Source organism: Silene latifolia, chromosome X, assembly GCF_048544455.1.
Source record: "Silene latifolia isolate original U9 population chromosome X, ASM4854445v1, whole genome shotgun sequence".
NCBI lineage: Eukaryota > Viridiplantae > Streptophyta > Magnoliopsida > Caryophyllales > Caryophyllaceae > Silene > Silene latifolia.
In genome coordinates, this window is record NC_133537.1 from 297,533,228 (window position 1) to 297,543,376 (window position 10,149).

Consider the following 10,149-nt stretch of genomic DNA (forward strand, 5'->3'; position numbering starts at 1 on the left):
AGCTCGTTTTTTGAACGGTTTTAAGCATGATTTTCGAGGAATAGCTTTGGCACAACCCACCCCCCATGGTCACAGGTTCGAACCCCCATACACACGTCCTTCCCTCTTTCTTTGTCCAACTCAAACACACGACCCAAACACCCGACACCCCTGTTTCCCGAGCCCAAAACCACAACCAAACACCACCCAACCCAGCTCCCACATAGCCAAATCCAATCACCACACCTAGCCCATAATCCAACACCCTATCCTAGCCCCAACCCGTGTCCAAACCCGCACCAAAAACCCACAACCAGACCCGCACCCAACCCCTGTTTTTACGAGCCAAAACAGGGTACTTCTGGTCCCTTTTCGAGCCCTCATCCGAACAATCCCCTTTCCTATTTTCTCTTTCTTATTCCCCAAGCATAAGGCGATATTTTCCCTATCCTACCAGCTCAAGAAATCCTCTAAAAACCGAAACACAATATCCTCCATTATTCTTTCCAAAAACCAACTTATCTCTTCATACACTCCATATTTCAACCAAATGCACTTCCTCCTTCCCCAAGCAAGCTATATTACCAGCAAACGGAACCCTAGAAGCACCCCCTTCTCCATTTCCTATATAAACGAGCACACACACACACACACAAAAGAGGGACGGACAAACACAATACACACATACACGGTTTTACACTCGAGACCCTAGTACTAGCCTCTCAAACCTCACGTAAAAAGAAATCCTATACTCCTATCATACCCATAAACAAAGCACAAATTTCACACAAAAAATTAAACGAACATTAGAGCATCGATTTACTCTTCTTTTCGTGTTTTCTCGAGTTCTGGACGGCTCCTGTTCTCATCTATTTTGAGTCATTTTAAATTCATTTTTGGTCTGGTTTTTTGTTAAAAAGCAAATCTTTGGAGTCAAAGGATTTCAGAACATCTTTCGAATTTAAAATTAAGTGAGAAATGAAGTCACAATCTTCATTAGGAAATCGCTGCACAAAGTGCCTTTTACGCGAGAATTTGTTTTTGGTTATCAAAATTAATTTTGTTAAATTGTTTCGATATTTGTTTTACAATCGTTGAAGACACGCCTTCTAACCAACACTTGCATACGGGATCCCGAGTGCTGTCCAAGTCTACATGTAAGTTGAGGGTGCACAAAATCCCGACTCATCTATTTCCTTTTGCTCGTGTTGATACACAGCCTAAGGCCTTTTATTTGCTTTTTATTTCATCATTTAATTATCGTCTTATGTTAGATAATATGTTTCGTAATTATGATGCTAATGATGGTTTAATTGTTGTTTAGAATAATATGTTAATCACATGCTTGTCTTTCAATTTATGACGATAACATGTTTATCAGAATAATTGCATGTTTAAATTATAAAATAAAACAGTTTGTTACTTGCATGACATTGTATGTTTTAAATTGATTAAAATGAAATTTTAGTTAGTTTAATTCGCTTGCACATGATTTATAATTTGTTTAATTTTAATTATGAAATAATTGGAATTTGTTCACATGTTATATTGATTTATTCATTTTATGACATATACATAGTTGTTTTGTCTTTTATCACATGTTTAAATCGCTCAATACCCTACTTGGCCTAATTAAACTTGTAGAATGCATGTTTAATTGAATTAGACATTCATAGGTCATACAAAACCCGATATAGGATGATCAAAATGAATTTCTTTAAAGAATTTAATTGAATTCATCTCTTCTTATGACAATTTCTCGCTAGTTGAATTGTGCATGCTTAGCATCTGATTCATGACATTCGATGTCTATAATAGTCCATATTGACCACCCTTAGGGCCGTGTATGACCACGTGTTAGTTTCAGCCTTCGTGCCCCTTTTTGTTCTTCCATTTGTTTAATTATTGCGGTTTTATTTCAATTGTCATTATAATTTAATCGTTGTAATTTTTGTAATCATTTTGAGTCGATGTAATTTACGATTAAGGGTCAAGTTTGTCTCTTTTAGCTTATGTTAAAATGATTTCACAAAATCTTTGCTTTAATTAGTTAAATTAAAGTATTTAACTAATTAAATCGAAGCGAGTGCACAAAACAATGATGAGGCCATGGACGAACTCCATGTGAGCCGTGGCCTCACCATAAGGCACGATTTTCGAGTCCTAGAATAGGCATGTGTGTCGTGAGTCGTGGTCTTTATTTAGCAATTGTAATTAGATCGACTTGTATCTTTAATTCAATTGTTTGAACATCGAGTCGATGAGAATCGTCTGGGTTGTAATAGATAGTTCCCCAATTGCTTCCTCTTCCCCCTCCCCTCCCCCCCCCCCCCCCCCCTCCCCACCACCAAGCCATGTTGTGAATGCTTGCTTAGTATAGTTCAAATCAATCCCACATGCTAAAACGACTTGGACAAAGTAGCTCGAAATGCATTAAACGATTAGAAACCAAGCTCACGTGCTAGGATCAAAATGGTGTTTTGCACTCTCATATATATAACGATTGTAGTCTTATCCAATTAGCCATCATAGTCCCAAGTAGAGGCCGTTATTGCAACGGGCGGGGGTGGGTGTTTTATTAACGAACTTCCCATCACGTACTCTCACCAACGAACTCAAATCTCATTTTCAAAAGTAGTTCCCAAATTTCCTTAAATTTGGTGGCGACTCCAAGATGATTTTTAACCCCGTGATGTTGGAGTTAGTGTCCTCCACAATAGTGCGTTTACATAATAAATCTCATTAAAGGAATATCATCAGATATTTAATTATTTGATCCTCGTCAGTTGATTAACGTAAATCGATAACGGTTGGCTGCCTAGAGTTTGACCTTATTGTCGTGAGACGGCGGTGATCAACTGACCCCTTTCGGTCACACCTAATGGAACGAACCCAAATTGACAACTAATTAATTGTATGAGATACAATTTATTTAGTCCCTTGATTTATAGACTAAAAGGTTAGTCGATTATTTTTAGAGAGATTTTGAGTTGCGAACTCGAGGAACGGCAGTTATTATTTAATTATGAGATAATTGAATAATAAATTTTGGGAGACGGGTTTTAGTTAATTAATTGTTAATTCACTAAAATTGTACTAATTGATTAATATGATTAATATTAGTACGTAAATAATATGTGTAGCAGAACACGTATATTACGGAGTGATTTGGACGAATTAATTATGGAAGTATTTAAACATGAAACGATGTTTAAAATAAAATTACACGTATTTGTGCGACATATGTAAGAACCAATATGGACCCGTAAATGGGCAAGTGGACCGTGTAAAATAGAGTAGTGGGTGATTAGGAACATAATCATTTTACCTTACTTTATATACTACCATAAGTTATCTTATAAAAGATTTTGCATGTGATGTAAGATTAAAAAAATATAAGACAAATTGAACACTCCACCTCACCTACACTCCACCGGTTTTTCCCCCCTTTATAGACCAAATTGTTGTTCATTTTTCTAGTATTCACTTGTACACTTTGCATGTGATTTCTTTATTTGGTCTTCCTCTCTCTAAAATAATATACATCTTTACTAAGAAGTTAGTAATCTATTTTTATTACTAAGAAGTGTTAGTAACATTACAAATAATATCAAGGGTATAATTTTAACAAGTTTCTAGTAAAATACTTGTTAGTTTTTGGGTCAAGTTCTTGGGTGCATCTTGAAGGAGATCTTCTATTTGAAGATTTGTAAGGAGGATCATCCATTTGTTAAAAGCTCAAGATCAAACTAGAAAGGTGATCTAGTTTGTGCCCTTATTACCATAAAATCAATGTAAGAAAATTGTTTTTCCTTAAACTTTCATTTTTATGCTTTTATATTTGCATGCATGTTACATAGATCACCTAAATGATAAATTATGAGATAATTTAATTTTTATTAGAGAGTCTAATATGGATCTATGATCTTTCCCGTGGATTACACCCATTTTCCCACATCCACAGTGAGCATCCCGTGCTTTACATCAATCACCGCCCGACAGTGTATAGCAATGGTCTTCCTAGAATGATCGGTATATTGGAATCTTTCTCCATATCAACAATAACAAAGTCCACCGGTATGAAAAAATTTCCAATTCTCACGGGTACATCTTCCCATACCCCAAGTGGTTTCTTTGTTGTTCGATCCGCCATTTATAGGGTCATATTAGTGCACTTGAGTTCTCCCACTCCTAGCCTTTCACATACCGAATATGGCATGACACTCACACTTGCAGCTAGATCACATAGTGCCTTGTTGTTTGTGGTATCACTAATGGTACACGGGATGGAGAAGCTTCCCGAATCTTTGAGCTTAGGTGGGGAATTCCCTTGAAGTATTACACTACTGATCTTTATGAATGTGATGGTCTCCAACTTCCTAATGGACTTCTTCTTGGTAAGGATATCTTTCATGTATTTTGCATAGGCTGGCACATGGTTGATTAAATCCGTGAATGGGATGGAAACCTCTAGGTTTTTCACAATCTCCATGAACTTCCAAAGTTGCTCATCAAGCTTGGGCTTGTCTTGGCGACTTGGAAAAGGAAGTCTAATCACAATAGGTTCTTTTTCAACCTCTTTGGCCTTCTCTCATTTTTCTTCTTCAATGATTCATTGGTAGTTGGTTCCACCACTCCAGGATTTCTCCTCAATGGTTCCATCACATCTCTTTGCTTAACAATTTTCTCAATAACATCCTCTTAAATTGGCAACTTAGGTCCCTCATATCGTGTACCACTCCTCAAGTGAATGGCATTGATGATCTCATGTCTTGTAGGCGGATTACCTTGAGGAGGTAATTGTCCTTTTTGCCTCTGGGAACTTGAAGCAGCCAATTGGGACATTTGTGTTTCCAACATCTTGGTATGAGCAAGGATATTGTTGATGGTAGTGTTTTTGGCTTGGCTATTTCTTTGCATTTGAGCAAAGAAGTCTTGTTGGCTCTTTTGCATTTGAAGGACCGCTTTTTGAACATCAAAAGCTTGGTCATTGGATTGATTGTAAGAGGGTTGGTTTTGGAATCCTTGGTTTTGGTTGAAAAATGGTCTTTGAGTAGGATTTCTCATTGAAGGTGGGGTGTATGTTGGTTGAGGATTTTGAACATTTTGGCTTTTGTATGAGAAGTTTGAGTGAAATTTGGTGTTTTCATTATAATAGTTGGAGTAAGGGGTGCCATTCTTATATGCTTGGAAAGCATTCACTTGCTCATTTGTGCCCCTGCACTCTTGTTGATCATGTCCCAACGTTCCACAATTCTCATATACTCCATTTGGAATAGAAGATGTTGCCACCATGACATTGACTTGTTGATGTTGCTTGGATGATTGAGAGGCTTCATTCATCTTGGCTATGTCTTTCTCAAATTTCAAGTTCATTGTATCAATATGGGAGTTTAGTTGGGCACCCAAATCGGCACTCAATTGTGTGACGGAGTCAACTTCATGTCTCCCTCCCCTAGTAGCTTTTCTTGGCCTACTATATTGAGAGTTATGAACCGTTATCTCCTCTATCTTTTCCCAAGTTTGGTTGTCATCTACCTCGGTGAATCTTCCATTAGAACCCATGTTGAGCACATTTCTTGAGTCTTCATACAACCCATTCCAAAATTGTTGGACTAGAAACCATTCGCTTAGCCCATGATGAGGACAAGAGCGACATGTATCTTTGAATATTTCCCATGCCTCATATAGAGACTCTTCATCTATTTGCTTGAACTCGGTGATTTGGGCTCTTAACATGTTCGTTTTCTCCGGAGGGTAGAACTTCTTGTAAAAGGTAAGTGCTAACTTCTTCCATGAATTAATTCGGAGTGGCCTTGTCTAGGCTCTTCAACCATTGCTTTGTGGCTCCGATCAAGGGAAAAGGAAACAATACCCATCGAATTTGATCTTGAGTCACCTCAGTTTGGGAAATAGCATCACAATAGTCACAAAAAGTCTCCATGTGTAGATGAGGATCCTCAGTAGGCATCCCTCCAAATTGACTTTTTTCAACTAATTGTATGAATGCGGATTTGGCAATGAAATTACCGGTCAAGTGGGGTGGTGTTGGAGTACCATTGGATAGGTTCTCCTCAGTTGGTAAGGAATGAGATGAAAATTTAGGCATTGTAGGTTGATTTTGTGGTTGGTTTTGGATTGGGTTCTCCTCTTCTTGTCTTGCAAAAGGGTTGGTAAACTCAACACTATCCGTTTGGATGATACCAATGTCCACAAGTTCCCCAATACCCATAATTGTTGAAGTCTCTCTAACGGTTCTTCTAATATTTGTCAAAGTTCTCTCGATTTCGGGGTCAATAGGCAAAAGACCGCCTTGTGATCTCCTAGACATGCAAAAATCAAACAACTAGAAAACTATTAAAACTACCTTGAGGAGTTTGGCTTCCCCAAGGTTAAGAAAGACACAACTAAAAACAACAAATGATAACAACTCAATTGAACACCGTCCCCGGTAACGGCGCCATTTTTTATGTGAGGGTCGAAGTGTCGTCTATTCTCCTTAATCAAAACACTATTTATATTCTCAACAAACTACTCTTAGTAGAGTGGTAAGTAAAGGTCGGATCCCAAGGGACATGTATTGTATTGACTTACCGGTTGTGAATAGCTATGTCTTTGGTGTCACAATATGGGTTGAGAGTTGCAATCTAAACTACTTAACAAAAGCAAGGTAAATAAATGAAAGAAAGCAAAGCAAGCAAATGGGGTTTGTAAACAATTGATTAAAGTACTAGGGTGTCATGGGTTCATAGGGAAATCATAATGAGATCATATAAACGAGTTTCATAGATGCAAGCAAATTATTTTTGTAGTGGAATCGAGTTAGTTTATATCTTACAATTCCTAGGAAGGTTTGGGTCTCGGAGCCGAGTCGGTCAAGACTTTACAACACCTACAAGTCGACTTAATTCTTCCTATTCAACTATATGCATGGTCTAACAAGCCTTGAGTTGGTTTATGTCTTACAAGTCTTGTTGAAAGGATAAGAGAATCATGTTAGGTTGTCAATCAAGCATTTCATCAAGCATAACATGTGCATAAGTTGAAACTACACTAAGCAAGCAATCATATAAACTTATTAAGTAAAGATCTACCTCATGATTAACTCCCCTAATTCCTCATTAACCCTAGTTAAGGAACTACTCACTCATTATCATGGTGAACATGCTAACAATGGTGTCAATCATATTAACAAGTCTAAACATGATGAAAGAGTAAAACAATAAACAAGGATTAAGTAAAGAGTAGAGAAATTGTACCAACTTAGGATGATCAAATCGAAAGCAAAGAATAATAGAAGAAAACGTGATGGATGATGAAGAGTTTTCAATTCTCCAATACCCAAATAATCTTCAAATTACCCAACTAGATCTAAGAATACTTGAACAATAATTAAGGAAAGATTAAGATGTAATTAAGATTGAATTGTGTAATTGGATTGCATTAATCTACTAAATAGCTTGAATTAATCTAAGATAACTTGATTAAACTAATTAAAACTTGATAATCTCACTTGCTAATACAAAGGGGTATTTATACTAAGTACAAGTATTAGGGTAACTAAGGGCTTAAATGACGATTACGCCCCTTAAATGAGTTTAACGCCTTGCAAGTCCTGCTTAGAGGCGCACGACCTGCTGTTGTTGCTCACTCATGCTACATCAAAGGACGCTCAACCTGCCTTGGGGACGACCGGGTTGTGCTGTGGGACGCCTGTTCTTAGTAATGGGACGCCCAGTTTGGCTCTAGGTCGCCCGTCCAATCCTTAATTGCAGATTTCCTTCTTCTTTACTTGGCTGCCTTCGGATCCGTGGGGATCCTTTGGGGGTCGTGGGGGTCCTTCATCACTGCCCACATACTTGTTTTATCGACTTAGGCCTTTAGTATTGGTCTTCTCTTTGTTACTTAGTCTTTAGATGCGATCCACTTAGCTCCGTTTTGCTCCATATAAGCAAGGTTAGCATTCCTCTTCTACCAAGGACACAAAACCTCATATAATATGCAAAGTAGGAAGCTAAAGATAAGAAACGACCCTAATGCATGCAAGAAAGCATAGGAACGAGGCTAGTTAGGGGACTAAATATGCGTGAATACGAGTCACATTAACAGTTAGTTTCCGTCTTCTGAACACCAACCATGAGCTGACCCTTGACCAGTTTGCTAAACACCTCGGGTTAGAGGTTGAGGAGGAGGGATACCTGAGTGAGTTGCGACTAATAGTGGGGCAGGCCACTACCTACCCTATCTTACCGGCATACCCGCCCCGAGCTCGAGTGCCATGTTGATTAATGATGTTCAACATGTGTCTCTCCGCATGTTTTGAGGATGATTACCTGTTTACTCTTTGGTCGGGATGATGTGAGTATGTTGAAAACCCACGAGGTGATGCTCCTAGTGTCCTATCTTAACCCTCGATGGGAGAAGCGCTTTTACTACAGTGCTCCCGGGGTTGTGTGCTCCAGCTTGACACTTATGGCTCGCTCCAAGAGCCATAATCTAAGTTGTGGGGCCATAGTCACTAGCCTAGCTCAGAGATTGACTGATTTTGAGGTCCCACCAGTGTCGAGAACTGGGTTGTTTGAAACTGCTCCCACCATGGATGAACAGTACTAGTGCCACATTAAGTGGCTTAGGAGGCTAGATGACGGGACCCTAGCTTGAAGGGTGAAGGGGACCAAGTGGATGTGAATTCTTGATCCGAAGAACCTACCCGTGGTCAACCACTTAGAGGAGTATGACTCGGGTAGTGGAGAACCTCGACCTTAGCCCCAGTACTATCTGATCGACCCCGCTATCCTTTTAGACTTGCCTGATCCGATCACTACTTCGGGGAAGCAATCTACTGTTCCTACTCCTCGCGAGCACCACAAAGGGAGGGTGACCAGAGAGGTCGAGACCGGGCCTTCATATACCACACAGAGCTTTTGCTCCCCAGTAATCGCCATACCCTATGGTCCATGACCCTAGGATGCAAATCAGTGAGCTGACCGATCGAATTTCTACTACACTGGTGTTGCAGAATATGCATGAGATGGACTATAGCCAGGGTATAGGGACGGAGTTAGCGCAGCCGGTATGGTGGAGGGGATCGGGGAATGACACCAGAGTGTTTGATAGCTATGGGGTGGACCGCAACTCGTGGAGGTCACTGGAGAGCTGCGAGTACGGCTGTCTCATGGAACCGTTGGGAGCCAACTATGGTAGCCAGCTAGACGAGGTAGGGAGGTGGACCGGCGGTGATGGCTGCGCACCGGGAGCATTCCAGGGAGAGGGGACATCTAGCACCGGCGGCTGGGAGGATATGGATGAGGATGCGGACATTTGACCTCCGTCTGGTTTATTTTGTTTTGGTTGATTGGATATTTTGTTGGATTTCGTATCTCACTTGACTTTTGATTTTATATTGGATAATTGTAACCGACCAAAAGGCCAATACTGGTTTTCTCTTCTCTGTATTGTTTGGGTCGTTAAGACCGGGATTCTTGCTTTGGTAGTTGGCGTGATACGTGTTTTGCGAGCGAACGTTTTCATGTCATGAGTATGGTTTGTGAAATATCGAATTTTGGCCTCGAAAACTCGACATAGCACCTGACACTCGGCCGAGTACCGAGTACTCGACCGAGTATTCGCTGGTACTCGATCGAGTAGCCTGGTGATGGTATACGTGGTCGCTTTAAGCTTACAATTGATAAAATTAAGTTGTTTACTTTTGTTTTATACATATTCATGAACATCTTGGTGTCGGTGTGGGTTTGGTATGGCATGAGTATGATCTATGTGGTGACGGTGCATTGGTTGGGCTTGGAATTGTGACGGAAGTGGTATAAGAATTAATGTGGATAATAACATTATAATTAAATCGTAATTGCTGGTGTTGTGTGTTGTATACGCCTTTCCTAGCTTTGATAATTGCAAGTTAATTTATTTCTGGTTTATATGAACATGGTTGCCTTACTTACGTCCCGTACATGCTTATAATCATGAGACAAGTAATACATGCTTTCGTAATTGTTGTGTTGATACATACATGTATACCTCGTTTTTATGGTTGGAGTGAACTTCGGGGACGAAGTTCCTCTTAAGAGAGGTAGATAACATCGCGGTAAAAGATATAAAGATATTGCAAAGTTGGCAAAACTTCTTTAACATCGTGGCTTTTAGTCTTTTATT

At 39.6% G+C, this 10,149-nt stretch overlaps 1 pseudogene; it reads left to right on the forward strand.

Moving 5' to 3' along the window:
• The first annotated feature begins 5,611 nt into the window (after positions 1–5,611).
• LOC141625508 (small nucleolar RNA R71) lies at positions 5,612–5,710 on the forward strand (annotated as a pseudogene).
• The last annotated feature ends 4,439 nt before the right edge of the window (positions 5,711–10,149 follow it).